Source organism: Oryza sativa, chromosome 2, assembly GCF_034140825.1.
Source record: "Oryza sativa Japonica Group chromosome 2, ASM3414082v1".
NCBI lineage: Eukaryota > Viridiplantae > Streptophyta > Magnoliopsida > Poales > Poaceae > Oryza > Oryza sativa.
Window position 1 is genome coordinate 12589988 of NC_089036.1, and position 14359 is coordinate 12604346.

At 50.1% G+C, this 14359-nt stretch overlaps 1 long non-coding RNA gene across 1 annotated transcript; it reads left to right on the top strand.

Moving 5' to 3' along the window:
* Window positions 1–12368: 12368 nt before the first annotated feature.
* LOC136355021 (uncharacterized) lies at window positions 12369–13315 on the top strand. Its single transcript, XR_010739031.1, has 2 exons — window positions 12369–12610; window positions 12753–13315. It is a non-coding gene; the product is annotated as an uncharacterized lncRNA (long non-coding RNA).
* The last annotated feature ends 1044 nt before the right edge of the window (window positions 13316–14359 follow it).

The window sequence follows — 14359 nt, forward strand, 5'->3', positions numbered from 1 at the left end:
TCGATGTTCCGTTCTCCGCCACGGCGGGAGGATCCTTCGACATGGGATCATCCGGGATTATAGCCACGGCGTTCTCGTTTCCGGTCATTGATGAACCAGCCGAGATTGGTACCGTGGTGTAAACCGGGAAGACGATTTCGCCGACTTGAGTCCACACCAGCATTGTTGAAATAGGGACTCCTTGGATGGGGCCGGTGTTGACGCCATTGTCGACGAAGCTTGATGTCATAGTAGTAGAACCTTGAGCACCAAGTCCCCCTACCTGGCGCGCCACTGTCGACGGTGGGTACCCGTAGACCGGATATAGAGGGTATTGGGGTACACTGGTACGAGGATCTACGTAGTACGACATCAAGGAAACAAGATATAAAGATTATACTGGTTCAGGCCCCTAAATAGGTAATAGCCCTAATCCAGTTGATATGGGATTATATGGAGAGAACAACAGATTACAAAGGGAATAATAGAACTCGATGGTACCGACGAGATCGTAGTCGAGTTGATTCGACTAGATCACCCGTCGACCTGGCTCCTGTAGTTTCCGGCTTCGTAGGCTGTGGTTGTTGTGTTGGCTATGAGATTCAATCCTTAGGTCCCCCTAGGGGTCCCTTTTATATCGCAGGTCAGGCGGTCTCCAAGTAGGACTCGGAGACATCGGACCCTGCACGATATAGTAACGACCCAGTCCTATACGGGTAGGAACCTTTCCATTGGTGAACTTAGTGATGGATTCCTTAGCGTGTACAGAGAATGTCCGTATATGCGCCGATGTACCGTATTGCCGTATAGTGTACATCCAAGGGTAGAGGGTATACCTTATCCGTAACCCTGACAAGTCTATTTTCCCTTCCTCCTCTTTGGGCTAACATATGTATAGCTAAAATAAGTCTATTTTTCGTCCCTTCTCTTTGGGCTGACATATGTATAGATAAAAAAAGTCTATTTTACATCCCTTTTCTTTCGTCCATTGTATACAATATGTCTATTTTTACTCTCCTATTTTTTTTGTATCGGGCTTGGCTGCTTGCCCGTCGTGTCGGGCCGGCCCAACGTGCCGGTGGAGGGGCCCAGGCACGGCCAGATGGTCGGGCTGGGCTGGCACGGGCCCGACCTCCGTCAGGCTGTGCCGTGCTTGGGCCAGACCAAAATGTCGTGTCATAGGCCGGGCCGTCGGGCCTCGGGCCTTTTGGCCATCTATACTCGTATAAGAGAGCCTAAGGAAAAAAAAGGTGGTTTAATAAGGAGATTTAGCCAAGGTCTGGTCTGCGTGTCAGTAAGGTTAGAGGAGGATTTAGGGAGAGGATTACTGTAGGGATTAGATTAGAAATCTGTTGGGCCCACTTTGTCGGTGACCCACTCCTCTCCCTTTTCCTCTCCTCTTTCTCGATTCTTCCTCACCGCTCTACTCCCTCTCGTTCCCCTTCTCACATGCGTGCGTGCCCGAGCGGGAGGCGGCTGGCACGCGACGGCATGGGTAGCGGCCGAGCGATGGCGGCTTAGCGCGGCGGTGCGGGAGGGCGGCGATGTGGGGAGGAAGGCGGTCGCCGCGGCGTTGCTAGCCGGCGGTCGGGAGGAGGCGCCTAGGCGGCGGCGCTCGGCCTGGCGCACCGGCGGCGGGAGGCGGTGAGGAGCAGTGGCGTGGGAAGGAGGTTGCCGCGGGAGCGAGGCAGGCGGCGTTGGGGATGGAAAGGGTGGCTGGTACAGCGATGAGAGGCGGAGGAGGTGATGCGGTACGGAAAGGTGGTCGCTGCGGGAGCGTCGGCCAGCGGCTTGGAGGAGGAGGCAGGCGAGCTGGATGGAAGTGAAGATGGCGGTGCTGCGGCTCCCTGGCCGGAAGAAAATCAAGGCGGTCGAGGGAGGAGCTCGCGCAGGCTGGCGTGGCCGTGCGCGGCGGTGTCGGTGGCGGGGAGAGGATGTTGGTGGCGGCTCGGCAGGGGTGGTGGTGGTGGATGCCGAGGACGCACAGGTCCGGGGCGCTCGACGTCCACAAGGCGTTCGTCCGCGCGTCTCAGTCTGGCGGGAGGGCGAGGGAGGAAGCAGATGTCGCGGCCGGTCTTTATACTCTCTTCGCCGTCGTGCGTCCGTCCGCGCGGAGTGGGGTCGGGACGCCCTGTGGCCATGGCGCCATAAAATGGGCTGCCGTTGCCTCCCAGGCTCTGCGCGGTGAGGACGAGCTGACGTTTGCTGAGCGCGGCGGCAACGGAGTGGTTGGGGCGAAACGGGCAGAGGGCGAGTCCGTTTCGGGCACTACGGCGTGCGTGGCAGCGGCTTATTTGGGGTTGAAGGTGGAGGCTGGTGGCATGAGGCGGTGTGGAAATTATGGGTACCCCATACGCACACGGCATGGTTATCCGACTAGTTATAGAGGATAACTTGTATCTATGGAATATGTAATAGATCATTACTTGGGTATTACGTTTCCTTGTATATTATGGAACGGCCTAGAGTCCTGGTTTGGTAATATTGTAAAATAGATTTAGGAAACCGATACCGTGTTGCTTAAGGTTTTTATCTTGTAATCATGCCCCCATCTTATATAAGGTGGGCAGGAGGCTTTCTAGGGGGCATGAACACATAAGATCGTCAGATCTATACTACACCCGGCGGATTCAAATCCCCAAACAGGAGTAGGGTATTACCTCTCATTGAGAGGGCCTGAACCTATCTAAATTCTTGTCTCCGCTTCCATCCACTTTTAGGTCTCGTGTGCTATTCCATTTTATTATTGCCGAATTCATGTTTTGACAGTTGGCGCGTCAGGTAGAGGTGCGTCGAGTTTCTATTGACAAGTGCGATGGAATAAATTCTCAGGAGTCGTCGGCATCGTCTTCGCTTTTATAGCGTGAGATCCACTGCCGACGACACCACCTTCATCTTCGGACTAGTTCTTCTCTTCTGGAGTCTGCCTTTCATTGCCATCGCCGAAAATTCCGATGTGATCAACATAAATAGCCAAGCGACTAATCACCGATCCAATCTACCACCGGATGTCAGTGGCCAAATTATTTCCCTGATGATCAAGATTTGAAGCTATCAACTATCATGAGTATCCACAGCCCGCCACGCAAGTGCATATTTCCATCTGACGCATGCGCATGTGTCCACCGCATGACAATTGGCTGACCAATCAGGAAGCTGCTAGCAATGGCAAGCAATCAAATTCCAATCGCCAATGTTTTTTCTCGTCGATATCAAATTTTCTAGCGAGATTCAATTACTACATGGATTGGAGTCGAGGTGGACTCCGTGTCAGCTGATCAGACTCAGCCATGCATAATTTGGACTCAGGTCTATCGTTTTAATTTCTTTACATAAACTAGATCAATATTAATTTTTCTAGTTATTTAATTCACAAATCTCTAATTATTTTTGATTTGTTATTTTTGTGTGCACATGTGGCATCCGCCTTCACGGTTGGTGTATGTCGCGCCCAGAAGTTCTTTTCCCTAGCAAAAATTCAATTAATAAATGGTTGGAAGAAATTATTTCTTTAGAGGCAAGAGAGAAACCCTAAATTAATAAATGCAAATAATAATCGGAATCGGCATGTGGAATTTTTCTTGGATTCTACATGTCAAAATATGCTAACAGGATTTTTAGTGCAATTTTCAGAGCATTGGAAATAATTTTAACCAATTAAAATAAGCAAAGTGCAATATTAAATCCCTGGGAAAATCCTTTTTCCTTTTATCTTTTCTTTTCCCTCCTTTTTCCTTTTCTTGGGCCGCCGGCCCATTTCCTCCCGCGCCGGCCCGCTCCTCCCTCCCACTCCCGAAGTTCACCCGGCCTCCCTCTCCCTCTCGGGCGCTGACAGGTGGGGCCCACCTGTCAGCCCTTTCCCTAACCTCCGGCCGCCCACGCCCGCGCCAACCGCCGTCGAAACCACCGCCCACGCCGCCGCGTATCCCGCTGCTCCCGCGCCCACTCCGCCCGTGCCGCACGCCCACGTCGCCGCTCACCTCCCGCTAGCTCGCGCGCCCGCAAACGGCGGGGGATTTGCTCTTTTCCCCACTCTCTCTCTCCTCCTCCACCTCCTCCACTACTCCGGCGAAATTGCGCCGTTCCCGGCCACGACTCGCCGCCCCCCCTCCTATTTAAGCACGCACGCACCTTCCTCTCTCTTTTTCCTTTCTCGGCCGAGCCCTCCCGAGCTCTCCATCGCTCCCGCGCCTCTCATCCCGCCTTCCGCCGCTCGCCGCCAAGCTCCGGCCGCACTCCGCCACCGCTAGAGCCGTCGCCGCACCGCGCCGACGACGCCGCCGGGTTCGCAAGCTTGTGCGCCACCCCGTCCGCCGTTTCCCCGGGCAATCCCGCCGCCGGAGCTTGCTTCTCCTCGCGCGCCGGTGAGTACCCCATGGCCGCCGCCTTCGACCGGCGAATCCGCTCGCTGTTAACCACCCCTCTCCCTCTAATCCCTCCCATCTTGTTCCCTAGGAGGTCTCGGAGCTTGTCCGCCTATCGTCGCCGTTCCCCGGTCGCTCGCCGTCGCCGTTCGCCGTCGTCTTTTCCCCCCACGCCGGCCAACTCGCGGTGAGGCGCCCCTCCCCCTCTTTTCCCCTTCCTCTCCCTCCTAGCGCCGTGCCGGGCCGAGCCGCCGCTTCGGCTGTGTGCCGCCGCCTTTGCGCCGCCGTCATCCGCCGCCGCTTCCCGCGCCTCCGGTTGCCGTCGCCGGCGACCGTGCGTGCGCGGCACCGCCCTCGCCATAACCGGTCGGCCGGTTTGAGGCCGAGCCGAGCCGACCGGGCATCTCCTCGTCCCCATGAGCCACCGCTCGGTGGGGCCCGCTTGCCAGCCGCCCCTCTCTCTCCTTGAGTCACTGACCCGCGGGTCCCGCGTGTCGGCGCCACCCCTCCTTGTGCTGACGTCAGCCCTGGGATGAATTATTGCGCAATAAATTGATTAAGGGTTTTTCTTTTATAGTAAAAACACAGATAATCTTCTAAAAATCATAACTAATTCATCCGAGCTCCGATTAAATCCATTCAAGTCTCAGTAAATTCATAAAAATGTGTAGAATCCATTAAAAATGGCTTTGTTATCTGTTTCAGTAGTCTTATAGCATGTTTTGCTTGTGTGCTTTGTTTGTCGCGTAGATTTCGCCCGTTTCGTCGATTCGTGGTTTCTCGAAGACGTTGCTGTGGTCTCATCAGTGCGAGAGCAAGGCAAGTCATGCAATACAATTGATCATATTGTACCCAATTTACAAATATCCCGCATTTCTATTAAATATTGCATTGTTTTACAATATCATGTGAGATGGGTCCTATTACTCAGCTATATGTTGTTTCCCTTACGCCATTGATATCTTGGGTATTAAAATGACTAGATGTTGGTTTAGGAGATGCTTAGCCATGCTTAGTTCAACTAGTGCACAAAGGGGGATCACATTAAAGCATAGACTTGATTATTGGCATAGCTTTGATTTAGTGCCACCGTAATGGTATTGGTTAATTAAAATACACTACATGGTGGGCTGTGGGTGCATGGTTTTGCTAGTCGTGCCCATGGCGATTAAGGACCGGTTCGCGGGATGCCCTGGAATAACTTATCGTACTTACCACAAGCCAGCGTGGGCAACGGCTGGGCTTGTAGTGTAGCTTTTCTCTAGCCGACGTACCCAGGCGAGGGTGGGCGTGATGGAGTTGGGTCGGCCGGGGTGTCCGGTTGATCGGCTTCCGGATTCACCGCGGCACGAAAGGGGGGCTGCCTGTTGCCTGCTGGGGACGGGGGCGAACCCTAAGGTGTGGTGCGATCGGTTAGAGGGGGTTATGCGAAGGGTCCTGTCACGGCCTCTTTCCGGTATGTCGTGGTGGCATGTCGGCGCACGGGAACGTGTCGTGGGGCTGTGTCTTGTGGGTACAGTTGTACACCTCTGATCAGAGTAAAACTATTCGAATAGCCGTGCCCGCGGTTATGGGCGGTCGACCAGATTCACCGTGATTAGTTTCACCCTAGTTAGCTTTTGGAACTGATTAGTTCAGGTGGTGGTTTGGGCCTGTTGCAACGTGGTGTAACGTTGGACAGTGATTGGTTAATATGGATTAATTACTACAACTGTTTTACTGCTTTCAACTACTGTTTTGAAATGCCGGCTTTATGCAAAAGAACCTTTAGCCTCCCTTGGATATATCTTGCATCATACCTCCTCTTCCGGTATGACTTGCTGAGTACAGTGGGTAGTACTCAGTCTTGCTCTCTTTTCCCCCACACCAGAGTTGAAGTCCTTCTCAGTTGAAGATGTCTCGAAGAGGTTGGTTTCGTCGCTGCCGTCAAGGATGCCTGTGGAATGGAGTCGCCCGCTGCAGGAGTCAAGCCTTCAGGCTTAGCTCGCTTTTATCTTTTTCCGCTGCATTTGTAATCTTTTATATTTTTGTAAGACGTGGATCTGTATGTCAACAATTGTCGTTTGTGTACCCTGGCTGGTCCTGGACAGGGGTTTAATGCACATTCAGCTTAGAAATTCTGGTTCGTGAATTTCTGGGCGTGACAGTGTACTCCGCGCCGTCGCTGATGGCGACATTATCTTCACCGCTGGTTGCCGTCATCACCGCTGACCGATTTCTCCGCCACCACGATTGGCTTATTCCGCCGCCATCGCTGATGGCAACATTATCTTCACCACCGGCTGCAGTCATCACCGTCGACCGATTTCTCCGCCAGCATGGTTGGTGTATTCCGCCGCCATCGCTGATGGCGACATTACCTTCACCGCCGACTGCTGTCATCGCCGCCGACCGGTTTCTTCGCCACCACGGTTGGTGTACTCTGCCGCCGCCGCTGATGGCGACATTGTCTTCACCACCAGCTGCCGTCATCGCCGCTGACCGGTTTCTTCGCCACCACAGTTGGTGTACTCCGCCGCTGTCGCTGATGGCGACATTGTCTTCACCGCCGGCTGCCGTCATCGCCGCCGACTGGTTTCTCCGCCACCATGGTTGGTGTACTCCACTACCATTGCTGACGGCGACATCATCTTCACAGACCGGCTTGCCTTCACTGCCACCGACTGGTGTCTCTGCCTACACGGCTGGCCTATTATGCCACCGTTGTTGGGCTTCTACGACTTCACCGTCGGCTTGCCTCTATCGCTGCCGACTGGTGTCTTCGCCTATACGGTTGGCGGACTCAGCCACCGTTGATGGGCCTGGTCATCTACACCGCCGGCTTACTTCCGCCGCCGCTGAATGGTGTTTTCATTGCCATTGATGGACGACTTTGTTCCCACATCAGCCACCTCTGCCGTCATCAAGAGGAATATTACAAAGCTAAGTCATCATTTTTCCTTATATGATATTTTCCTTATCCTCTGCCTCACTACATCAACTGGTTCGCCGTTGACTTGTGAGTCGGGGGCTACAGATGTTATATCATATTTTTTAAACAATTTTCATAATATTTATCTTGATTGCTTGCGACATAATCTGAGTACAAAAGTGCCAATCGAGTTATGGAGTTCTATCTTCCTATACTTTTCGTTTGGTTTGTCGATGGATAGTTGCCTTTGGGCTGATTCCTAGCACCCGGGGGCTTATTGGATGGACCGAGTAACGCAAGGTGCTAAGTATTATTAGGAATAAATCAAAAGCATAGAGATAAGATAAATTTATTTTCTGCTCTTTACAATTACAAAAGTACCCGAGTAGTAAATTCTGATTCGTGAAACTTTGTTCCATTAATGATGAACTCATGTCACTCATATGCATGTTTGGGAAGTGCCTAGGCCGACTCCCGATGCTTGTGGGCTATGACTAGTTGGACAGAGTGTTTAAACGTACGGAATCATCTGCTCGGGGAAATCAAAATTGACAAGAGGAGAAATACATATTTATAAACATTTTTAAATACTTGAAATTTCCTCGAGTATTATATTTACATCAAATACTACTCATCCCATATGTTTGTTCTGCAGGATCCAGATCCAGATATGCATAAAAGAGATTCATGGCTTTAAACTTATCTCTTACGCTCCAGGAATGGATCAGTCAGAACATCACCAACCGGCTTGCCTTCGCCGCCGCCGACTGGTGTTCTCTCCTATACGGTTGGTTGGTCACATTACCGTTGTTGGGCGTCTACGTCTTCACCACTGGTTTGCCTTCGCCACCGCCGACTGGTGTCTCTGCCTGCATGGCTGGCCTATTATGCCGCCGTTGTTGGGCGACTACGTCTTCACCGACCGGCTGCCTCGCCACCGTCGACTGGCATCTTCGCCTACACGGTTGGCCTATTATGCCGTCATTGTTGGGCGTCTACGTCTTCACCGATCGGCTTGCCTTCGCCACCGCCGACTGGTGTCTCCGCCTGCATGACTGGCCTATTATGCCGCTGTTGTTGGGCGTCTACGTCTTCACCGATCGGCTTGCCTTCGCCGCCGCCGACTGGTGTCTCCGCCTGCACGGCTGGCCTATTATGCTGCCATTCGACTAGTGTCTCCGCCTGCACAGCTGGCCTATTATGCCGCTGTTGTTGGGCGTCTACGTCTTCACCACTGGCTCGCCTTCGCTGCCGTTGACTGGTGTCTTCGCCTGCACGGTTGGTTTATTATGCCGCCGTTGTAGGACGTCTACATCTTCACCGACCGGCCGCCTCGTATGACGCCAACTGGTGCTATCGTCTTCACGGCTCGCCACGTCGCTGCCACTGCAAATAGGCATCATCACCTTCAACGCAAGCTGTCTACGTCTGCTGCCGACTGGTTTCTTCACTTTCATGGCTGCATGATTCTGCCAGTGTTGATTGGCCTTATCGTCTTCACCGCCAGTCATCTCGTCTGTTGTTGACTAGTGCCCTCGCCTCTACGGCTGGTTTATACTGCTACCACTACTGATGGATGTCATCGTTTTCATTGCTGGCCGCCTTGTCTGACGCTGACTGGCTTGTTCACCTCCACGGCTGCGCGTCTTCGTCATCATTGACTGGCGTCATCGTCATCGCCGGTTTGCCTTCGGCGCCACCCATGGTGTCTTCACTTTCATGGCTGGCCTATTTTGCCACTGTTAAAGAACGTCTTCGTTTTCATCATCATTCTACTTCTTCCGTCGCCGACTGGTTATGCCGCCGCCAACTAGTGTTTTTATCTTCACAACTACGTGTCTTCGCCACCAGTTTGCTTCTGTTGCCGCCGACTCGTGCTAACGTCATCACGGCTATGCAACTTTGTCACCATGGTGGAGCTATTTCATCTTCATTGTCTTCGGCACCGGCAAATTCTATTGCCTCTACTTTTGGTGTTCCAGTATTCAAGATTTCTACCCGGACATCCTCAATACATATCTTCACTCAAGTGATGGCTACTCGACGACAAGAAGCTATAGTTCTCGACTCTATGTTCAGTTGCTTTCCAACTAACCGAAGAGTCGGGGGCTACACAAATACAAGACTCTCAAAATTCGACAAGCTGAAGAAATCAATTAATCAACCAACGAGTCAACTCCAGGAGTCATTATCTTCATCTTTGTTTCGGAGCAGACATTCTACTTCAGCAACTCCAATTATTTCACCGGCAATTTTGGTTTCTAGATGCTGCCATAGTCTACTCCAAATTTCTCAAAGTATCAAGTTCAAGATTTAATCTACATGTTCAGGAGTTTGGAGTTATCAACCAATCAGCTTAATTTAGACGAGTTGGACAACAACATCTACTTTCCTCCAAGTGAAGCATCTACAACAACTATAACACTAAGTTCTGCAGTCATCTTTGTAAATTAAGAAGCGTTGCATCAGTCTTCTTTATGCACACGCTCACATCAAGGAAACTACTCGAGCTTTGATATCTTCTCAACAGTTTGATGAATTATTGTCACTGACATCATCACCAGCACCTCTGCTTCATCGGCCCTGACATCTCCGTTGTTGCTAATGGATGACCATGTCTTCGCCGATTTATTATTTTACCTTCACGGTTGACCTACTATGCAAACGCTGATGAGCATCTTCTTCATTATCATCGGCTGCTACACCGCTATTGTTTGGATCGCCAACATTGTCATCTTCATCAACATCCTGTCAAGCCTCTTCAACATAGCCTACTCTGCTGCCGTTGATGGGCAACTTCCTCATCATAGCCGGCTATCTCTGTTGCCGCTAATCATCATTACCGTCGCCGACTATTTTCTTCATCTTCATGATTTGTGGATTTCGCCATCACCGTTGATGCGCGTCTACGTCTTCATTGTCAGCTTGCTTTCATCGCCACCGACTGCTCTGTCGTTGTTGTTGGGCGCCTTTATCTTCACTGCTAGCTGACCTGACTGCTGCCGACTGGTTTCTTCGCCTTCACGGCTATCCGACTTCATCACCTTTAATTGGTGTCACTGTTTTTTACAACCATTGACATCTTCCGTCACCTCTGATGAGCAATATCATCTTCATGTTGGTCATTTCATCTCCATGCCAACTGCGTCAACTACCATCAATGAACAATTGTGACTACAACAGAAGGATAAGCTACATGCATAGGGGCTCATCAACTCAAGCGCGAGGATTATATCTTCAATTTGGAATTATTCTGGATACATTCAACATGAATTTATGGTCATGAGTCGATTTCTTATGCTCAACGACTGGACTATTCATTATTCCCCACAAGGGCCATCGGCTGACTATTTGCGCCAGTTGGGATTCTATTATCACATCTACTTTGATATTCTCCATGAGGGATAATTACTTGTATCAAAAGCTATTCAGATGAGATATGCTCTACATCACCTAGGATATTTATCACTTGTGATCATATTAATTGGAGTGTTCTACACGTCATATTTTAAGGGTATTAGTAGACATACTTTAGGTCTAGGCCTAATATGTCTGCAGCCCATATTTTCAGGTATGGCCTATCATGTTTTTTTAGGGACTTAGGCATCTTTTTGCTTACGCAAAAATGCGCGTGATCAAGTGTCCAATACCTTAAAATCCTTTTATACCGCAGTTACTCAACTTTTTTGGAGTTGGTACAATGCATTTTAAAATGTGCCTAGCAGTGTAGTTTTTTCATAGCTGTCCTACTGACTTTTTTATACAGTCAAGATGCTGTTTGGGTTTATAAAGCAATTGATTGGATACAATGTCATTGCTTTTTGCCACGTAAGTGTGCATTTTTATTGACCAATATTATGGCTTAGGCTGATTATATATTGTGGTCATTTTCTAGGCGGTTGGTAAATCCTTTATGAGTTTATTTACTCGGATGTTACACCATATATGCCATATATTTCCAGGTGTGGTGAAACCATGTGTCTTTTAGGGACTTAAGTACATCTGTTAAAGCAGTGTGTGCATGGTGTGTGCCCAATACTTTGGAAATTTCTTTATTCACTGCATACAAGCTTCTTTATAACTGTTTTGCTATGTGAATTTTCAAAGATGTTGTCAATTCTAGGTTGCACGCATCATATTTTACAAAGCAGTCGGTATATCACTTGGATCGTGTTATTCGGGGATTCACACCGCATATGCTATATATTAAGATCAAGTCACTTGGTTGACTATAATTATCAAAAGCTACTCAGTTGGTTGGATTATTTACTCCATGACTATATGTTTAGTTTGCTCAACTAACCACATAGTCGGGGGCTAAACCTATTAGGTGCATCGATGCACCTAAGTTTACATTAGGTTATTTTTCAGCTCTCCACAGTCTTCAGATTTGGTAAAAGTACTCGGGAGACCATGGCGAAGATGATTGAAGCACTCGGCTTTGGAGTAATCTAGTTCGAGAAAAGATTATCTTTTCGACTGTGAAGGTCTCAAGGGCTACTGTGGAAATTATGGGTACCCCATACCCACACAGCATGTTTATCCGACTAGTTATAGGGGATAACTTATATATATGGAATATGTAATAGATCATGATTTGGATATTACGTTTCCTTGTATATTATGGAACGGCCTAAAGTCCTGGTTTGGTAATATTATAAAATAGATTTAGGAAACCGATACCGTGTTGGTTAATGTTTCTATCTTATAATCCTGCCCTCATCTTATATAAGGTGGGCAGGAGGCCTTCTAGGGGCATGGACACATAAAATCATCAGATCTATACTACACCCGGTGGATTCAAATCTCCAAACAGGAGTAGAGTATTACCTCTCATTAAGAGGGCCTGAACCTGTCTAAATCTTCGAGAAGAAGAAAAAGGAGGCGGGACGAGAGTGGCAGGGGGGAGGACAGGAGCGGCAGGGGCCGCCATTAATGGCGATGTGGCGCTTGTCCTCTCGTCCTTCTGTGGCCGGGAGGGGCGCGGTTTCTGCCGCTAGCCTGCTGGGCCAGCCCGCGCCGCAAAGCCCACCAGCTATGTCCGCGAGCCCACATAGATGAAAACAGGTTGATGTCGCGGACAAAATGAGCCCAGCGGCACCGCCAACCCGTCCGCAAGAAGTCCACCAACCTCTCATCCGCTAGATCGCCAACCCTAGCCGGCGCCATCGCCCCTGCCCTCGATTATTCCCCCCTTCTCTCGCCTCGCTCCGAGCAGGCGTATGCGTCCTGACCAAGGTGTTCGACGTGTTGCCGCAGGCCGGTGGTGGACTGGGCGAAGGCGGCCGGCGTGGGGCAATTCGTCAGCAGCGCCGGCATCTACACGCCCAGCGACGAGCCGCCGCACATCGAGGGGGTAAGAAAAGAAACTAATTACAGCACAAAATGCAGAGTCTGTCGATCGCCGGATGATTGGCTCGATGAGTTGACTGACTGGCTGACTGACTCCGGCCATGTCGGCTCGCCGGCGGCGGCGGCGGTGGCGACATGCAATGCAGGACGCGGTGAAGGAGAACGCCGGGCATGTCAGCGTGGAGAAGTACATCGCGGAGCAGTTCGGCAGCTGGGCGTCGTTCCGGCCGCAGTACATGATCGGCTCCGGCAACAACAAGGACTGCGAGGAGTGGTTCTTCGACAGTAAAATCACCCAAATCCCGCCAACCAAATTCTCCCAAATTCCATACCCTCACACCAAAATATTTTCAAATTCAATACAAACTGGAAGAGTTTTTAAACGAGATTTTGGTCGCGAGTTGCGGTGCTTGCATGTGCATGTAGATTTGACATTGTCTAGGCTCATTTGTTAAGCCCCAATTGACTTAGTTGATTGAGCTTTTTTTTCTCTCTTTTTTATGATGGTGTGCTCTTCTTGATGGCCTTTTTAATGTACTGGTACTGTAATCGGGCAGTAAGCCATGTTGTCTTCCTGTGCTCTTTTGAGAGAACAAAATGGGCATAAAGCCCATATATGTCATAACAAAACTAGGCTTGCTGTTTTCTTTTTAAGAAAACAAAATGGGTTCATGTATTCAATGATCTTCTGTATGCTGTTTAGCAGCAATTTGTGTTTGCGGTTTGTTTGCGGGTTGTGGTCTGGCCGCAAATAGCCCAGCGGACATGATGTGGGTTGGTGGGTTGCCACAATACATCTTGCGGATGCTGCGGACAGGTTGCGGGTGCCCGCAACCCGCCCCACCTGCACCCTTACCCGGTGCAAAGCGGCGCACGGCTCGGCTCGGCCTGTTGGCGTGGAGCAACGCGGCGCACAGCGCGGAGCATGGGAGGAGGTTGGTGTGGTGCAGCGGACGGGATTGGCATGGGGTGCGACACAGCTGGGGCATGGGGCGGCTCGGTGGAGGTGGGAGGTAGGTTTGGGCCTTGGTAAGGGAGGGGAGGGGTATAAAATAGTTATTTTGTAGGGGAACACAATAGTTTTGCTATATATATATGTCTATCTATTATAAAAATTGAAAATGTTTCGGTAGGACAAGTTGGCATTGGCGCCTCGCCTAATCGCTCATGCTCTTGCAATATTGGAATTGGATGGGACCGACGTCTTTGATGAGGACACATCGTCATCGCTTCGTGTTTCCGTCCGGCCTCGCTCCTGTGCATGTGTGTGGCATCCGCGTCACTGATCGACTCCCTTCCAGTTTTTTTTACATTAGGATCCTTTTAGAACACTTATTTTATAAATAGATCCCTCAAAAAACTTATTCCAGGTATGGACCTTTTCACGACGCCAACGTCATTGGCGTCGTGTTACTACGGCAAGGCGCCAATGAAGTTGGCTTCCGTAACCCTTGCCACTGTGATTGCGAAAATCGCAAATGCTAAGAACTATGACGCCATCATCATTGACGTCGAGGACCTATTTGTAAAAATTTTAGTTACAAATAGGTAGGTCCTCTGAGGACCTATTTGTAAAATATTTTTTTATGGATAGGTCCTCCGAGGACTTATCTATAAATATTATATTTGCATATAGGTCATCGACGCCAATGACGTTGGCACAGTGGTACTTAACATTTGTGATTTTTCGTGACCATGATGGCATGGGTTACGGCGCCAACGACGTTGACGTCATGAAAATGTCTATTTCCGG